General features: G+C 35.1%; 1 pseudogene; it reads right to left on the bottom strand.

Moving 5' to 3' along the window:
* The window catches only part of LOC149179998 (scarecrow-like protein 1 pseudogene), a 34,225-nt pseudogene extending 29,600 nt beyond the window's left edge, over window positions 1–4,625 (bottom strand).
* Between the last annotated feature and the right edge of the window lie 9,228 nt (window positions 4,626–13,853).

Raw genomic sequence — 13,853 nt, 5'->3', positions numbered from 1 at the left:
GAGATGCCTGCAGATCAGTTAGACCAGTTCTTTGACCATCTAGTTGCTAATCATGGATGTCGGCCTCTTCGTGAGATCCCTTCTCTGGCCTACTCTCTCACAGCCCTGCATGTCAATTACAACGTTTTCATGAGGACATGAAACAGGGCAAACAGGGGGGTGTGTGGAGCACCTGGAAGGTATGCTTTTTGATAAGTAATCTAGCGGTTTTTCAATACTATTTCTAATCTTTTCTGCATTATGAGCCTAAAAATATAAGGGTTTTGGTAAATTGTGTGAAATTGGACAAACGAAGCTCAATCACTAATAATCGATGTTTTCTATGCAGAAGGACGCAGAAATAGGGAATTATCGAGTAAACACAAGAAGCGCAAGGAAAGTAACTGCTGCCCCGTCGACAGGGAACCGGATGCGGACAAGATCAAGTAAAATTGGAGCCGAATAATCCAGGAAAAGAACGCAGGGCACCATGACGGAGAGCGCAAGAAGGAAAGGGGAGACCCGAACGATTAGCGAATCCCTCAGGATCTTCGATCTTGAGGGATCGCTGCTTTAAGCTTATCATTTTTATCTAGACATCTCTGTCATTTCTGTTATATAAAGGTACCACGCCATCGAGCGTGGAGGGAGAAAAAAGGACGACTGTTATTATAATTATAAACTCAGAACGATTTTGATCACTGAGCTTTTGTAAGATCTGATTTTGTACACTTTTGTTAATGCAATCAATATAAAGGATTTGGTGTTCACTTCGTTTCTGCATCTGAAGTAACTCTAAGCAGTGTACCATCGTAGCCAAGGGCCCAGCTCCGACGGTCACTTGCTGTTGTATCATACGGTGATTTGTGTGGTTTGCTTATTTCTTTTATTACAGTAATCCGATATATCCTTGCTATGATAGACTATGCTTCTTAATTAATACTTGAATCTGAATAAGTTCTTTAATTCATGTCTCTGTATCACACAAACTGAATCTATTTGAATTGCATCCATTTCTACAGCAAGTTATTGGTATGAATGTTATCATTATTGGATTCATATGAAATAAGTATTTGTGAGGCTTGAAGATAATATCACTTTGTTTAGAAACATAGTCGCATCATACATTACTCTCGGATCGCTACAGTAGTATAGACCGTGTACATACTTCGTGGTTTGCTGTTCCATTTGGGTTGCTGTTCCATTTGGATTTGCTGTTCCTTTTGGGTTTGCTGTTCCATTTGGATTTGCTGTTCCATTTGGGTTGCTGTTCCATTTGGGTTTGCTGTTCCATTTTATATGATTGACGTTTCCTGTTTATGATAGTTTGCTGTTCCATTTCATTACTGCTGTTCCATTTTAAGAATTGCTGTTCCATTTTACTTTCGTTAATCTGCCTTTATTGCTTTCGCGTGATAGCAGGCCTAAGGCTGTCGTGAGCCCAGCAAGACGCTGCCTAGCTCCCTGACCTATAAGCCCATGCTTTGGTTTCCTTTCTTTATCAGTTTCTAAAGGGAAGGGTTATTGGTTCCGTACCCTTGACTGATCATTTGCCGTGTGTGATTTCATTTTCTGAATTGGTTTAGTTACAGCTTAGTGTTTGTTTCCTTTCAAGTCATTAGAACGCTATACTACCGAGCACTACTTGGACAGAACAACCTCGGATTGAGTTACTCCTTGAAAGAACAAAACGATCCCGGATTGACTTAATAATGTGGAATAATTAGTGGTGTGAGAGACCCTAGTTATCGCTCTACACTTAGCACAACACTTTCTAGTCTCATCCTCAATAACAAAATAGTGGACCTAGAGCAATAAGTCCATGACCTGGAAGCCTTAAACCAACTCATGAAAGAGCAGAGTTGGCAGAAGCAGAGTGAGGTCGAGTTACTGGCAGAAGTAAATAGGAAGAAGCAGCAGGTAAAGGTATGGAAATATCGGGCTTCTAGATGTTATAGACGCCTGAAGAAGGTGACTAAGTAGATGTGAAATGCTTGAAACAAGAATCCAAAGATAGTAAAGAGAGGAATAAACATTGAAGTGCAGAATTGAGGAGCTCACCATTCATTTTTTAATTTTTTTTGCAGAGGTGAAACGTTGTGTGAGGACACACAACAGCTTAGGGATGGGAGGATGTTGATATCTTAAATTTCTCTATTTTCTACCCCATTTCCATCAATATCAACCTCTATTTTATCTTAATAAAAGACCCTTCTTTCTTGCACTAGTACAAGATCGTTACCCTTTTCCTGCACATGCTCATATTTTATATTAAGATTTATTACTGCACTTTATTAATATTTTTATACAGATTTTGTGCCTATTTACCTATTTGTTGTAACTCATATTGATTTCCTAGAGTAATCATGGAACTTAGTGTTAATGATGAATGTGTTGACTAGTGAAAGTAGATTCCTGCACCGCCACTATCCGAAATTTTCGAGAAGATATCTTCCATGAGGACGGATCTCGATATTCGACTCCAAGTCTAACTGTTGATGAACTGAAGTAGGATAATAGGTGGTGCACATTGAGGGATTTTTCTCCAAAGTTAGGTTACAAACAAGCAAAGTTATAACCACTGGCCAAATTTGTAATTACTGTTTTCTAAGTCTGTTCGGCTGAGAGGCCTGAATGAGAATTATCTGTAACTAGTGTAAATGGCCTAAAAGCTGAAAGGATATATGTGATGTAGATCGTAGATAGGAAGCTAGAGAACCATCGACTATCATTTTAGTTTATGTAATCTGGTTATCGCCTCGCTCTCGGGCTAGATTGCTATGTAACGTAGTTTGCCAAATCAAGTAATACAAGGAACTGTTATGATTTGCATGTGCAGCGTTTAAATTCATCTTTGATGTATCTTTGAAGTGCTGGTATCTTTCATTCCTTAGAAGGGGAACCAGCTAGTTGGCTAGGACCCAAACAACCCACCCCGTTTACCCCTCTTGCTTTCGTTATTCAGAAAGATGGTGTGGTTATTTATTTTGCAGTTGTGTGATGTAATATTTTAATTGCTAATATTTATGTTCTGAATTAGAGTATCTTATGTAGCCTATGTGTGAAACGGATCCGTGGTTTGAAGAGTATTTTTGTCTATTTTTCTTATGAGATATATTTCACACATTTCCTTTACTCTTGTTATCTGTTTTAATTCATTTTCAAAGGATTATGCAAGGAACTCCTTCCTGCACCAGTGCAAGCTGTTACCTAGACCTTGGTTTAGTCATTCATTGTAGAAAACATTTAATCACTTATCCACTTTTTACTTTCATTTATTTCATAAGTGAATGAATCATTAATTGAGTAACTTTTTTTGGTATTAAAATTTCATCTCTAAAAGATCTGGAAGCAGTTATATTGAACTACCACATTATACTTGCAAAGAATATCATCATTGTGGGTAAAGTACCAACATTGATTAACACATGCAAAGAACTTAGGTTGTTGTTTGATTCTTTTAAAGTGCTTTTATTTCATGAATTTTATTTCCTCTGCAAACTTTAATGAGTTGAAGCATTTCCTATTACACAGATAGTTTAATTCAGAATTTCATTTACAGTTTCAATTCTTTTCGAGCGCATCTTTCAGCTTTCGAAAGTAATTTGGGAACTGAGTAAAGGGAACTCTATTTCAATGCAAGAGAAAGTCTCTTGACATAGAAATAGAGTTCTATAAGCCCTGAAGCTTAGAGCACCCTCATTCAGATAGAAGTCTTCAGTAAGGAATATCAAGTATACTCTTACACATGAATAATGTACCTGCACTAGTGCAAGAAGATTGCAACAGTGCAAGGACAGATTTTTTGTGTGTGAGGAAGATCAGAAGGAAGACAGGATTCTGCAAGGGCCCACTTGTCAAACTTTTTACCATCCATCTGAAGATGAACATAACATTTTATTCCATCATTTAATATTGTTTCCATCATGTGGGATTTCTTTCCATGATTTACATGCAAATTGTCTTTTACATTCCAGCACTAGAGTTGCCTTGGTGTTAATATCCTTTTCAATTGTTTTCTATATGATTCTACAAAGCATTTCCTTTTAGAAGTAGGACTAGAAATAAGAAAAGTTCATGTAATCTCTAGCATTTCCTGTGCTTCGTCTCTAAGTTTACGGAACCCCCGGGTTGACAATTAAGTGTTGAGGAGTTTTCTCACATACAATTCCTGCACCCAACAAAGACTTCACCATCCTCAGAAGTTGATCAGGTGGGGTCTTTGTAGACACACTTTCATCAGGCATGTGATGTAGTTGGAATGCAAATTTGAGTGTTAAAACCTCATCTGGATTTATCTCAAGCATCCATGGTTGGACATCTCCAACCTTTTTTGTAATCGATATAAATTGTAAAGAAGCGCCAATGGATTCTATATATTGTTCAAGTTGCATTCCCACAATATCCAATCCCCCAACAATATGTCTTACAGATTCAGTTTCATCTACTACAATTGTTCGCAAATGTAGAGGCCCACCAAGCCTTTCTATAAGTGCCTTTAAGAGGCTTATGTACTAACTGCCTTGACCAACATCAAAATCTAGTATATGAACCTTTTGCTCATCCTTGAAGGCTTCATAAATTGAAGCATTAGCCACCATGAAACCAAATTTGAAATATTGACAAAATTCAAATAATATTTGCATGGAATATAAAGTATCAATGCTTGGTGGCTCTTTACAATTCAAACCTTTGTATAATCCTTTTCCTGACGATGTTATTCATGCAACAAGACCCTCCTCCACGTAAACTAAAAGTGTTTCCATTTGGTCTCCTTGAATTGAGACTATCTCTCCCAATTTTGCAATTATATGTGATGTTAATTCTAGTTTACCTTCAGGTATTCCAGTTGCATATTGAAATAAGAGCTTCTTGGAAGATCTCGCCGTATGAACATTATCTTGTTGGTGACTAGTTGACGCATATGATTCTTGTTGCGAATAATTAGTTTGTGAAACAGAACATGAATCAAAAATATTTGCAACACTCGGATAATCCATGCTTCCATCAGAATAACCCTTCAAGGCTGTACTCTCCATCAGAGAATGCAAAGGGGAATTCTCAAATAGAAGGTTTTCTATTGTGTCAACCCATTCTCTATCAATATATTTTAATAGATTTAGCCATTTAAATTTCTTATAAGGAGGAACTAAGGCACAAATATATTCATTCTTGAGCACATGTTTTGTGTGTGAGCTTGTGAGAGAGAAAGTCAAGAAGGACGCTTGTGTGAGTTGATAGAGGGAAAAATTGCCTTGGGAATGCGATCATAAATGTGAGGAAATTCATATTTAATAGGGATTCCTCATGCGCTAGGAAATAGGAGGCTATTTCTAATATTTGCACAAGGATTTTGGGCTCATTCAGGCAAGGAAAGAAGGCAAGAAAATTAGGGGCCTTGCATAATGTTTCAAGCTTATTTCAAGCAAGGATATCATTATATTCTCTATTGAAACTATATCATATTGTAATAGATCTATTTATCATTCTTCTATTAATAAAATTCACAGGCAAGTAAAGGGTTTTCCTAGTTGGGTTCCTTAAAAAACATTTTTGTTGAATTGTGTGATTGTGTATTTATTTATGTTCCTATTCTACTACAAAATAAGTGGAGAAATTCTATGTTGATATGAAAAGAAATTAGTTTCAAATTGTTCATATCAGCAGTTGCAGAATTTTGTGGATTTTCTACAAAGTTTCCATCCAAGAATCTAAGACAACTTGTTGATGCCCTTCTCCAAATGTATAATACTCCTCCTATGTATGGCATCCTTCAAGCAAGTGAACCTCTCCATCTAGCCACAATAAAGGAAATTGAACAAGCTATCAAGAAAACTCCAATGCCCCAGGGAAGAATGTCATGCAAGCAACCAAAGTCAAAGAATCATGGAATAAGTTATACCCAATGTGTAAATTCATCACAATCTTTCATGCACCTATCCATTTTAGACCATCTAGTGGCTAAACACACATCATGTACCCTAAATCTCATGAAGCACCCCCAGACATGTTGTAAACTCTTTTAGAGTAACTTGAAGACTGACAAAAACCATGTTGAGTGCTTTTTTGTTTGCAATTTTTTGTGAAATTTTAAATTTATCCCCTTTTTGTGAAATTTTAAATTTTAAAAGAATTTTGTGATAGCACCAAAGATTCCTTGGAGAAATTGCTAATAGATATGTGATGTGTTTATGATTGCAAAACAACTCTATATAGAGGTCCAAACCTCTCTAGAAAAGAGGTACCTCTATAAAGTTGACCTACATGTTTTGGTTTGCCACAGTAGTTGCAGTTTCCTTTTTGTCACTTACAATGCTTCATATTAGGTGAAATCATGAAATAAGAAGCTTCTATTTTATTGTAGTTTCTTCTAGTTTTAATTCAACTAATTCAACACCATTTTGAGACCATAGGCACATTTCCTTTTGACTATCCTACACTAATTGGGGTTGGAAACCATCTTGAACAAATCTTGAACCCCCATCAAAGATGACATCTCTACTAAAATACAAATTTGTTAGACTTAGTATCAAAATAGACTATATACTATAGATTCATTACGTAGCCAATGAAAACACATTTCTTGCTTTAGTAATCTTCGTCACTTCTATCAAAGATGACATCTCTACTAAATACAAATTTGTTAAACTTGGTTGACTCTATAGACAATGGAATTAGAGGGATCATAAGGATTTTTGGTTTTGTCATCTTCCTCTAGATGGTATAGTGAATAGTCTGCTAGCTCACCAATGATTTCTAACGCCATGTGAAAAAATTATCTCGTTCTATAGGAGAAACCCATGATCAAAATGGTAGTGACCTACATCAACATGATTTCTTAGAGTTAAAAACATTGACACTGTGTCTACTGAGAAAAAGGATGCATTCGAAACATACAAATATCACAATCTAAAAATGTGAAAGTATGTGAAAAAATATGGCAAGATACATTTAAGAAGACAATGAAATTAGAGGGATGATAAATAGTTTGGGTTTTGTCATCCTCCTCTAGATGATTTAGTGAATAGTCTACTAACTCATCAATGATTTCTAATGCCATCTGAAAAAATTAACTCCTTCTAGAGGAGAAACCTATACTCACAATGGTAGTGACCTACACCAACATGATTTATTATAGTTAAAAACATAGATGTTGTGTCTATTAAGAAAAAATATGCATTGAACACAAGATAACATATAAGTATCACAATCTAAAAATGTGAAAGTATGTGAAAAAGTATAAAAAGATACGTTTAAGAAGAAATATATTAAATCTCAATGTCATAAGAAAAATTGATAAGAGAAAAGGAAGAAATGAGGTCAGGTATTTACATGGCTAAGGAGTTCTGTTAGAGTTTTTCCTACAACCTGATTTAAAATTTAATTCTATTTAACCAAATGCTAAAGCTATTTATGAATTGTTATGAAAATCTATTGCCTTATATTTGAGTACCATACTTGATATCAATGGTTTTTGAGATCATTTTATCTCGCTAGTAATTTGGTTTGGGTAACAAATTTTGTTTTTGTTTCATAGGCTTGATGATCTTCACATCCCATTTGAAAGGCTTGGACCAGTAAAAGATGTTTATCTTCCCAAAAATTACTATACAGGGTATGGTCATCTTGTTTATTTTAGATATTGGTATTTATGCCTGTTTATAAGTTTTGAGGTTTTAGCTTTACAAAAGATTGAAAAAATGTTGATATTATGCATGAATTAGAAAGTTATATGAACATCTAATGTTATTTGGTATCACTTCTGATTTTATGTGAGACCATGTTTTTTGAAAATTATATTTTATTTTTTTTGTATATATTCATGGTTTTACTTGTCTTTGTAAAAAAAGGATATGTAGTTGATAAAGTAATAATGCTATTGAGTGTTGTAATTACTATATGTAATGGGGCCATCGCTAGGATATCTTTCTTAGCAAGGTGTAATAACCCTACTTTCATTTCCCCGCTTATTTTAAGCATTTAAAATTTAAGTAAATTAAATGGGCCAAGTTGGGGGACACAGATTCCAGAGCTAAGGTGGAAGGTGAAAACTACTTGGAATATGGAATTGTGTGGCATATTCTAGAAGGTAGACACAAAATAAACTAAGAACGAAAAAACAAAAACTAACAAGAAAAAAATCATAGAGATAAGGGGTAGCTGCCATGATTTCACAGGCTAAAGAGATCCTAGTGAGGCAGGAAAAAATGAGGGAGGAAATAAAATGTGGAAGGAAAGTAAATTCTTCCATGTATATCATCTCATGGCTATCTAGGAGATGACGGTCTACCTGCGGGTCTTAATCTCTACCTGGTGCACAAGCCCCTTTCATGCTATTATCTTTATTAGAATTTAGAACATGAATGCTCCTGACTTGTAGATTTGTAGAGAATCCATCCAAATACAAAGCCACTCATATGTACCAACATTGTGGAGAGTAGATCTAGTATATGTATCAATCAATTCAGCAGGGAGAATTATTTCTGTAGCTTTTGGAAGTATATTTCTTTTTGTAACTTTCTGAAGTATACATATCTAATTATATCTCATATACACATTAGTCAACTCAAGAATGATCAAATGTTTCAAGTGTAGAAAGAATCTGCCCTGCTATCAAAGGCACTCCTATAAGAATACATGTACCAAAAGTTGAAACACAGATAAATGTGGGTATAACAGGGAAAATAAATGTTTTGATAGTTGATGTGTAAATGTATTTTTATAGCTAACTACATTATGTCTGCCCAAAAATTTATAGCTTCCAAAGAAATATTGTCTCCTAAGCCTGCAATTTTAAGATCCTCATAATTTTTAATGTCTCTAATGTGGCCTGCATCCCTTTGTCTTTTTCTTCCATGATTCTCTTTTGAAATTTTTGTTGCAATTTTGTAACTCGGAAATTTGGCAATATAACTGCCAATGAGGATGTAAACCCTGAAAATGATGTCAAGTGCAAGTTCTGATATAGAATAATAAAGGCCATAACAACTTGAAGATGTTAAATCCAAATACCATGGATATTCCAACGAAAATCTCCAACATTTTGAACATTTTTACTGATGTAGTTGATAATTTGTCCACTTGTATGCTTTTGTCTTGAATTACTGGAAAGCAACAAACCATTCTTGTATACAATATTTTTCAATGTTTCTTTAGCCCATGAAGCTAACTGGTGTTGTTTGTAATTCCCTTGTTGTTGTGACAGGGATCCTAATACCTTTACCACAAATGATGCACAAACTAGCACATAGCCTTAACTTTCAAATTGTTTCTTTCCATCTGGAAAAAGTACAAAGGCACCTCTAAAATATGGACCTACATATGATGCAGAGGTTTCTAGTGTTGGTAAGGATATAGTAAAAAGTACTTCCTTCTAGAGGGATAGCCATAAGGCTTTTGCTAATGACTCAACATGGCCTTATACCCGGCTTTATCACTAGTGTACTCCTTTATGGATAGTAACTAAACTCTACAAATGGACCTGATTTGTCAAAAGTCATCGTAAATGTCAATATTTTTTCTACTATGCCTATGATTGTCAACTCTTTTTGTGCCTTTGCCTAAGAAATGTTGAATTTTTCTTTTGTATGAGCACAATGATGTCTCAGAACACTGCCTTGTAAGCTAGTGTCTGATCTATGGAAAAATCTAAATATAAATTTTAACCATTCTTAAATGGATTGTAAAAAATTATTGGCATTGCATGATGTTGAAAATAGTTTGGTGGATTAGTGAAGAGCTTAAGAACATATTGAGTTTAATGGAACAACTAACACCATGGAAGAAGCTTTGGAGCAAGTGGTGGAGTAGATGGTGACTGAGAAAATGGTTGCAACATTATATATGAATTTTGAAAAGACCCCCATCCAATGGTGGGTAAGCACATCAAATATCTTTTCACTCATGGCATGATATGATATAGGCACTTAACGATAAAGTCATACCAGAAATTGGGGCTCTACTAGCTAATGACATTTTGGAATCTAGTTCTGTCAACCAGCCCCTACAATTCGGTGGTACTTCGAATCCAATGGGCCACATGTATTACTGTAAATTCATTACAAGATATAGGAGGTTCCTATTTAAATATGGGTTCATAGTTTTATGCACACCTTAGATCCATTTCCAAAGAAGTGATATCCTGAGGTAAAAATGTAGTGGGAGACAATTAGCTGGGTTGAATTATGAGAAAGGTTCTACAACACTTTATATAACTCTAGAAGGAAGAGGCGCATATTTCAAGTTTGATAGAGTTCATTTGGTATTTCCAATAAATGGACCACCCACAAAGTCTAATAATAGGATCCCCAAAGGAGTGCTCCTTAAAGGAACTTTGGCATCTGTGGTATAAACAAACTGATTCCCTTTTGAAACTATTGATATTGTGATAGGTGGTATTTCTCTGGAAATGAAAAGTATTGATCTCCTTATTGTTCTGTCAATTGTTGATAGTGTATGGGAAGGTGGTGAAAATAGTGGGGAATAAGATATATCTAAATTCTATTTAAAGGATCATTTTTCAACAAGGAATGTGTTGTAGCATAATTAAATATGCATGTTGTTCGGAAGATTTCTATCTCAGATAGATCTGCAATCTATTTAAAGTTTATTTCCTTCCGAACTAAGTGAATATCTACTGTTGGGTTGTGAAAGTGTGCTTTATGTCTAACTTGGACAGATCCTAGCTGGTGTAGAGTCCCCTTGAGGGTCCACTCAAGCTCACTATTATGTCATTTCTAATTCACTATTTTTTTTTGAAGTAGCACCAGTAGTTCCAGTTGCAGTAGTATATCTAGTAGTATACCTAAAATCATATCTATATGCATACCTAGCAACAAAAACAAAAAAGTAAGTATATGAACCTTGAACCATGTTGGCATCATGATCAACCTTTGTTAAGGAAATATCTCCATGTGTTGTTGGAGTCTTACCACACCAAACACATATTAGAGACGCTTGTCATTACCAGGTTAACCTTGTAACTCCACCGCCTTCTAACGTGTTAAGAGGTTGTTGTTACCACTAGATATTGGTTGCAGTCATTTTTCACACATAGAGAACTTTCATTTCCATATTTTGTTCAGAAATATCAAGAGCCCTCAAGGAGGAGGGTAGGGTCTAGGCTTTCCTTCCTGTACTCGAATCTTGAAAATAAATGTAGCCTTTTAGCCATTTTCCTAGTCTGGGTTAAAATTGCAGTCAACCCACATTACCTTCACTAGAAAGTATTTGAATACAGAGATTATGTAACAAAAATTAATAGAAAATAAAATGGCAAGCCCATTCATCTTAACATGACATTATAACTAGGAATGGTTGGGATGATACTTATGGAGACCTAGTTCTAGCAAAGTAAACCATCAGCAGGTCCCTCACAATGCTCTAGAATCTGACATGGGGGTTATTGGACTGCAACAAGGACCACCGTGAATTCCAATATAAGGTTGGGAGGAGAGTTGTAGTCTTCAGCTCAATCGGCCAAATATATGTATCTATCATAGTATATGGCGTTATGTTATAATTCTTGAAATTCTTATTGGGTCCAATGATTGCGTGAGAGACATCTTCTTGAGGTGCAAGAATGATCACGTATTGATGAAACTTAGATTTTTGATAAAACTATATAAGACTATGTGATATAGGATATATGAATGCATCTATGAGTGTTGTTGTGTTGATGTGTATGTTGGTGATAATATATCTCTGAGTGTGTGTTTTGCTCTATCTTGTTGTTCTGAATTCTCAAGACTCTACTTCATATTAGCAATAAGTATGGCCTTTTTTCTTATGGTAATGATAAATTGGTTTAATATTACTCATGACAAGCCTAATAACATATAATCCATACTAGATGGTTTTAACTTTTAAGGCAGTTGAGCTTACATAGATATACTTTTGTGACAAATGTTTTGGGTCATTGCTATGAAATGATTGGTTGTTTTCCTGTGAGGTCTAGAACTCATGAATCTATGGATAATCATGTTCTATAGATTAGTAACTTCTTATAGGTCTTGTTAGGTCCCATATATGTATATATATAAGCAGGAGAATGTCATTAAACCTTAGCAGTTTCTTAGTACTAGTAAAAGTTATTTGAGTTCCTATCCAACTCCTATTGACCAAGGCACCATATTGTGTTCGGTGCTTTCTATTTATTTTGTATTGTGCCAAGACTTGACATGATTTTGGATGTGATATATACATATAATTTTTGAAATCGCATACATTGTTCACCAACCTCTCTTAATAGACATTACATAGGTTGAATTGTATTTGATCAGTCTCTCTCTTTAGTTTTCTTAAAAGTTTTCTAATTGGAATCCTTGAACTTGTGAAGTCAAGATGCCGAATCTTGGTAAATAATAAAACTGCCCATGTCATGTGCTATACAGGGGTACTATTTTGGTAGGTTTATTTTTAGTTAATCTAAATCTATGTGTTTTATATGTGGTTATCCCAATTTCTGGGACATGCCAACAGTTTTTGTACATTGAGCGCCATCATATGTGCAATAAAATGATAGACAAACATCCACTAGCTTCTTTAGAACTGTTATCAGAGGATCACACCTTTTTTTTGTGGTAGGGTGTCCTCTTTACAATCCCAGGGAAGGTAGCATGCAAACCATCTCTTTTAGAAGTGGTGCCTCCCACGGTTAATGTAATCTTTATTTATCACACTTGTTCTTTCACAAATAATGTCATTTTATTGTTATTTCATAAATATATGTGTTATGTTGGGTTTCTTATGTTTTTCTATCAATGCATGCTCCATTTTTTATAGTTTCTGGCAGGGGTTTCTTGTTTTGACACCTTTAAGCAATAAGTGAACTTTTTATAGGGACCACCTCTAGTTTTGGGTCCCACATACAATTTTGGATAGAAGACATTAGTGACTATCTTTGGTTAATCTTTCTTTAGAGTTGGCATAAGAACCATGGAGGTGCAATTAGTATAAGTTAGTGTTACTACCTAGTGCTAAAACCTTGCTAAAAAGTGTTAGGGGATGCCAAGATAAAATTAAATTGAACCTAGTCCATAGTAAATTAGACCTCTTTGAAGATCATGGGTCCAATTTTCATTTCAATTGATGCAACATTCATAGAGATGTAGTCATTACAAATTCCTTCTGCTAAGAGAGACTAAAAGAAACAAGGCTTGGAAAATTGAGCATACCTCCACTAGTAGATCCAAATTAGGGGAGACTTGTTACATTTAGGAAGGGGAAAATTAGATTTTTATAGGTTGAAATTATAGAGAAGTCAGAAAAAAAATCTTAGATATAGTAAGTACATTGTTGTTATATATGTGCAAGGTCTACAGAAGAATGCCATATCTTTTAATGGGAATATATAAGTGTTAAAAGTATAGGAAAATTTAGATAATCATTGTAAATGTATGGGATTGGAAAGCTGGGTTTTGGGAAAGCCCTATTTCTACTAAGATGTGCTTCAAAAGAACCTTGATCTTTCTAGTTTCCCTGAGAGGTACTCTCTAGCCCAGTATCGTATAGATGTTTTAATGCCTTGTCATATCCTGTCCTCAAATAATTTTGACTCGGTCAAAATATATAAAACAATGGTTGGGGGGGTGGCGATGTGTTACACAATAAGGAGACATAAGGGTCAAATGTGATTCACATGTTTACACCATTACCTTGTATATGCAAAAAAATGTCCCTTATATAGGTGTAAGGCCCTTAGTAGACATCATTATACTTATTGCAGCCCCAATCCCCATTGTACCCTCCTGCAATGGATCCTAAATTTGTAACATGATTTTAAATATGCTATTCACCATCATTATGAACATTTTCAAGGGGTTTTGAGGTTGTTTCTATGGACATATCATATATCTGAAGATGAAATTGAATGA

Source organism: Pinus tabuliformis, chromosome 3_2 (genome assembly GCF_031772625.1).
Source record: "Pinus tabuliformis cultivar Carrire ecotype Pingquan chromosome 3_2, CPIR1, whole genome shotgun sequence".
Lineage (NCBI taxonomy): Eukaryota > Viridiplantae > Streptophyta > Pinopsida > Pinales > Pinaceae > Pinus > Pinus tabuliformis.
This window is presented reverse-complemented; position numbering and strand designations above follow the sequence as displayed.